Source organism: Oncorhynchus keta, chromosome 35 (assembly GCF_023373465.1).
Source record: "Oncorhynchus keta strain PuntledgeMale-10-30-2019 chromosome 35, Oket_V2, whole genome shotgun sequence".
Classification (NCBI taxonomy): domain Eukaryota; kingdom Metazoa; phylum Chordata; class Actinopteri; order Salmoniformes; family Salmonidae; genus Oncorhynchus; species Oncorhynchus keta.
In genome coordinates this window covers 8,568,553-8,574,552 of record NC_068455.1, presented here as the reverse complement: position 1 = coordinate 8,574,552, position 6,000 = coordinate 8,568,553, and positions in this window count along the sequence as shown.

Genomic DNA, 6,000 nt, shown 5'->3' with positions numbered 1-6,000 from the left:
GAGGGGTGGTAGGGTTAAGGAGGTGTGGTAGGGGTTAAGGTTGGGTGGTAGGGGTTAAGGAGGGGTGGTAGGGGTTAAGGAGGGGTGGTAGGGGTTAAGGTTGGGTGGTAGGGGTTAAGGAGGGGTGGTAGGGGTTAGGGAGGGGTGGTAGAGTTTAGGAGGGTTGGTAGGGGTTAAGGAGGGGTGGTAGAGTTTAGGAGGGGTGGTAGGGGATAAGGAGGGGTGGTAGGGATTAAGGAGGGGTGGTAGAGTTTAGGAGGGGTGGTAGGGGATAAGGAGGGGTGGTAGGGTTAAGGAGGGATGGTAGGGGTTAAGGGGGTGGTAGGGGTTAAGGAGGGGTGGTAGGGGTTAAGGAGGGATGGTAGGGGTTAGCGAGGGGTGGTAGGGGTTAAGGAGGGGTGGTAGGGTTAAGGAGGGGTGGTAGGGGTTAAGGAGGGGTGGTAGGGGTTAAGGAGGGGTGGTAGGGGTTAAGGTTGGGTGGTAGGGGTTAAGGAGGGGTGGTAGGGGTTAAGGAGGGATGGTAGGGGTTAGGGAGGGATGGTAGGGATTAGCGAGGGGTGGTAGGGGTTAAGGAGGGGTGGTAGGGGTTAAGGAGGTGTGGTAGGGGTTAAGGAGGGGTGGTAGGGGTTAAGGAGGGGTGGTAGGGGTTAAGGAGGGGTGGTAGGGGTTAAGGAGGGGTGGTAGGGGTTAAGGAGGGGTGGTAGGGGTTAAGGAGGGTGGTAGGGGTTAAGGAGGGGTGGTAGGGGTTAAGGTTGGGTGGTAGGGGTTAAGGAGGGGTGGTAGGGGTTAGGGGAGGGGTGGTAGAGTTTAGGAGGGGTGGTAGGGGATAAGGAGGGGTGGTAGGGGTTAAGGTGGGGTGGTAGGGGTTAAGGAGGGATGGTAGGGGTTAAGGTTGGGTGGTAGGGGTTAAGGAGGGGTGGTAGGGGTTAGGGAGGGTGGTAGAGTTTAGGAGGGTGGTAGGGATAAGGAGGTGGTAGGGATTAAGAGGGTGGTAGAGTTTAGGAGGGGTGGTAGGGGTTAGGAGGGTGGTAGGGGTTAAGGAGGATGGTAGGTTTAGGAGGGGTGGTAGGGGTTAAGGAGGGGTGGTAGGGGTTAAGGAGGGATGGTAGGGGTTGAGGGTGGTAGGGGTTAAGGAGGGGTAGTAGGGGTTAAGGAGGGTGGTAGGGGTTAAGGAGGGGTGGTAGGGGTTAAGGAGGGGTGGTAGGGGTTAAGGATGGGTGGTAGGGGTTAAGGAGGGGTGGTAGGGGTTAAGGAGGGATGGTAGGGGTTAGGGATGGATGGTGGGGATTAGCGAGGTGGTAGGGGTTAAGGAGGGGTAGTAGGGGTTAAGAGGTGGGTAGGGGTGGTAGGGGTTAAGGAGGGTGTTAGGGTTAAGGAGGTGGTAGGGGTTCTGGTTGGGTGGTAGGGGTTAAGGAGGGGTGGTAGGGGTTAAGGATTTGTGTGGTAGGGGTTAAGGAGGGTGGTAGGGGTTAAGGAGGGGTGGTAGGGGGTTAAGGTTGGGTGGTAGGGGTTAAGGAGGGTGGTACGGGTTAGGGAGGGTGGTGTTTAGGGGGTGGTAGGGGTTAAGGAGGGGTGGTAGGGGTTAAGGTTGGGTGGTAGGGTTAAGGAGGAATGGTACAGGTTAAGGAGGGGTGGTAGGGTTAAGGAGGGTGGTAGGGGTTAAGGAGGGTGGTAGGGGTTACGGTTGGGTGGTAGGGGTTAGGAGGGTGGTAGGGGTTAAGGAGGGGTGGTAGGGGTTAAGGAGGGGTGGTAGGGGTTAAGGAGGGGGTGGTAGGGGTTAAGGTTGGGTGGTAGGGGTTAAGGAGGGGTGGTAGGGGTTAGGGAGGGTGGTAGAGTTTAGGAGGGGTGGTTAAGGAGGGTGGTAGGGGTTAAGGTGGGTGGTAGGGGTTAAGGATGAGTGGTAGGGTTTAAAAGGGGTGGTAGGGTTAAGGTGGGGTGGTAGGGGTTAAGGAGGGGTGGTAGGGTTAAGGAGGGATGGTAGGGTTTAAGGAGGGGTGGTGGGGATTAGGGAGGGATGGTAGGGGTTTAAGGTTGGGTGGTAGGGGTTAAGGAGAATGGTAGGGATTAAGGAGGTGGTAGAGTTTAGGAGGGGTGGTAGGGGTTAAGGAGGGTGGTAGGGGTTAAGGAGGGATGGTAGGGGTTAGCGAGGGTGGTAGGGGGTTAAGGAGGGGTGGTAGGGGTTAAGGAGGGGTGGTAGGGGTTAAGGAGGGGTGGTAGGGGTTAAGGAGGGGTGGTAGGGGTTAAGGTGGGGTGGTAGGGGTTAAGGAGGGGTGGTAGGGTTTAGGGATGGTAGGGGTGGTAGGGTTAGGGGGTGGTGGGGTTAGGGTTGGGTGGTAGGGTTTAAGGAGGGTGGTAGGGGTTAAGGGTGGTAGGGGTTAAGGGTGGGGGTTAGGAGGGGTGGTGGTAGGGTTTAAAGGAGGGTGGTAGGGGTTAAGGTGGGGTGGTAGGGTTAGGAGGGGTACAGGTTAAGGAGGGTGGTAGGGGTTAAGGAGGGGTGGTAGGGGTTTAGGAGGGTGGTAGGGCTTAAGGAGGGGTGGTAGGGTTAAGGAGGGTGGTAGGGGTTAAGGAGGGGTGGTAGGGGTTAGGAGGGGTGGTAGGGGTTAAGGAGGGGTGGTAGGGGTTAAGGGGTGGTAGGGGTTAAGGAGGGTGGTAGGGGTTAAGGAGGGGTGGTAGGGGTTAAGGTTGGGTGGTAGGTGTTAGGGTTGGGTGGTAGGGGTGAAGGAGGGGTGGTGGGGTTAAGGAGGAATGGTACAGGTTAAGGAGAGGGTGGATTAAGGAGGGTTAATTTAGGAGGTGGTAGGGGTTAAGGTGGGGTGGTAGGGTTTAAGGAGGGGTGGTAGGGGTTAAGACAGGTGGTAGGGGTTAAGGTTGGGTGGTAGGGTTTAAGGAGGGTGGTAGGGGTTAAGGAGGGGTGGTAGGGGTTAAGGAGGGTGGTAGGGTTTAAAGAATGGTACAGGTAGGAGGTTAGGGATTAAGGAGGGGTGGTAGGGTTTAAAGAGGGGTGGTAGGGGTTAAGGAGGGGTGGTAGGGGTTAAGGAGGGGTGGTAGGGTTTAAGGAGTGGTGGTAGGGTTAGGGTTGGGTGGTAGGGTTTAAGGAGGGTGGTAGGGGTTTAGGAGGGGTGGTAGGGGTTAAGGAGGGTGGTAGGGATTAAGGAGGGGTGGTAGGGTTTAAGGAGGGGTGGTAGGGGTTAAGGAGGGGTGGTAGGGTTAAGGAGGGGTGGTAGGGTTTAAGGAGGGTGGTAGGGGTTATTGAGGGTGGTAGGGGTTAAGGAGGGTGGTAGAGGAGGAGGGTAGGGGTTAAGGAGGGGTGGGAGGGTTGGGAGGAGGTGGTAGGGTTAAGGAGGGTGGTAGGGGTTAAGGAGGGGTGGTAGGGTTAAGGAGGGGTGGTAGGGGTTAAGGGTTGGGTGGTAAGGAGGGATTAGGAGGGGTGGTAGGGGTTAAGGAGGGGTGGTAGGGGTTAGGGAGGGATGGTAGGGGTTAGGAGGGATGGTAGGGGTTAAGGAGGGGTGGTCTGGGTTAAGGAGGGGTGGTAGGGTTAAGGAGGGGTGGTAGGGGTTAAGGAGGGTTAAGTAGGGGTGGTAGGGGTTAGGAGGGGTGGTAGGGGTGTTAAGGAGGGGTGGTAGGGGTTAAGGAGGGGTGGTAGGGGGTTAAGGTGGGTGGTAGGGTTAAGGAGGGTGGTAGGGGTTTAAGGAGGGTGGTAGGGGTTAAGGAGGGTGGTAGGGGTTAGGAGGGTGGTAGGGTTTAAGGAGGGTGGTAGGGGTTAAGGAGGGGTGGTAAAGGGGTTAGGAGGGATGGTAGGGGTTAAGGAGGGTGGTAGGGGAAAGGAGGGTGGTAGGGGTTAAGAGGGTGGTAGGGGTTAAGGAGGCATGGTAGGGGGGATTAGGTAGGAGGGATGGTAGGGGTTAAGGTTGGGTGGTAGGGGTTAGGAGGAATGGTAGGGGTTAAGGAGGGGTGGTAGGGTTTAGGAGGGGTGGTAGGGGTTAGGAGGGGTGGTAGGGGTTAGGAGGGATGGTAGGGTTAGGAGGGTGGTAGGGGTTAGGAGGGGGTGGTTAGGGGTTAAGGAGGGGTGGTAGGGGTTAGGAGGGTGGTAGGGGGTTAAGGAGGGGTGGTAGGGGTTAAGGTTGGGTGGTAGGGGTTAAGGAGGGTGGTAGGGGTTAGGAGGGGTGGTAGGGATAAAGGAGGGTGGTAGGGGTTAAGGAGGGTGGTAGGGTTAGGAGGGGTGGTAGGGGTTAAGGAGGGGTGGTAGGGGTTAGGAGGGGTGGTAGGGATTAGGAGGGGTGGTAGGGGTTAAGGAGGTGGTAGGGTTAAGTAGGGGTTGGGTGGTAGGGGTTAGGGAGGTGGTAGGGTAAAGGAGGGGTGGTAGGGGTTAAGGAGGGATGGTAGGGGTTAGGGAGGGATGGTAGGGGTTAGGGGGTGGTAAGGAGGGGTGGTAGGGGTTAGGAGGTGGTAGGGGTTAAGGAGGGGTGGTAGGGGTTAAGGAGGGGTGGTAGGGTTAGGGAGGGGTGGTAGAGTTTAGGAGGGTGGTAGGGGTTAAGGAGGGTGGTAGGGGTTAGGAGGGATGGTGGTAGGGGTTAGGAGGGGTGGTAGGGGTTAGGAGGGTGGTAGGGGTTAAGGAGGGATGGTAGGGGTTAGGGAGGGTGGTAGGGGTTAAGGAGGGGTGGTAGGGGTTAAGGAGGGGTGGTAGGGGTTAAGGAGGGGTGGTAGGGGTTAGGAGGGTGGAGTAGGGGTTAGGAGGGTGGTAGGGGTTAAGGAGGGGTGGTAGGGGTTAAGGAGGGTGGTAGGGGTTGGGAGGGGTGGTAGGGGTTAAGGAGGGGTGGTAGGGGTTAAGGAGGGGTGGATTAGGTAGGATGGTAGGGGTTAAAGGAGGGAATGGTAGGGATTAAGGAGGGTGGTAGGGGTGGTAGGGGTTACGGGTGGTAGGGGTTAGGAGGGTGGTAGGGGTTAAGGGAGGGGTGGTAGAGTTTAGGAGGGTGGTAGGGGAAAGGAGGGGTGGTAGGGTTAGGCAGGAGGGGTGGTAGGGATGGTAGGGAGGTTGGGTGGTAGGGGTTAAGGAGGGTGGTAGGGGTTAAGGAGGGTGGTAGGGGTTAGGAGGGTGGTAGGGGTTAAGGAGGGGTGGTAGGGGTTAGGAGGGGTGGTAGAGTTTAGGAGGGTGGTAGGGATTAAGGAGGGGTGGTAGGGATTAGGAGGGTGGTGGTAGGGGTTAGGGAAAGGAGGGGTGGTAGGGGTGGTTGGGGTGGTGGGGGGTTAGGAGGGGTGGTAGGGTTAAGGAGGGGGGTGTTAGGGGTGGTAGGGGTTAAGGTGGGGTGGTAGGGTTTAGGAGGAGTGGTAGGGTTTAAAGTGGTAGGGGTTAGGGTGGTAGGGGTTAGGTGGGGTGGTGGGGTTAAGGAGGGGTGGTACGGGTTAAGGAGGGGTGTTAGGGGTGGTAGGGGTTAAGGTGGGGTGGTGGGGGTTAAGGATGAGTGGTAGGGAGAGGGATGGTAGGGTTAGGGGTGGTAGGGGTGGTAGGGGTTAAGGTGGGGTGGTGGGGGTTAAGGAGGGTGGTAGGGGTTAAGGAGGGGTGTTAGGGGTGGTAGGGGTTAAGGTGGGGTGGTGGGGGTTAAGGATGAGTGGTAGGGTTTAAAGAGGGGTGGTAGGGGTTAAGGTGGGGTGGTGGGGGTTAAGGATGAGTGGTAGGTTTAAGAGGGTGGTAGGGGTTAAGGTGGGGGTGGTGGGGGTTAGGATGAGTGGTAGGGTTTAGGGGGTGGTAGGCGTTAAGGAGGGTGGTAGGGGTTAAGGAGGGGGTGGTAGGGGTTAAGGAGGGTGGTAGGGGTTAGGAGGGGTGGTAGGGGTTAAGGAGGGGTGGTGGTGGAGGTGGTAGGGGTTAAGGAGGGGTGGTAGGGGTTAAGGAGGGGTGGTAGGGGTTAAGGAGGGGTGGTAGGGGTTAAGGTGGGGTGGTAGGGGTTAAGGTTGGGTGGTAGGGTTTAAGGGGTGGTAGGGGTTAAGGTGGGGTGGTGGGGGTTA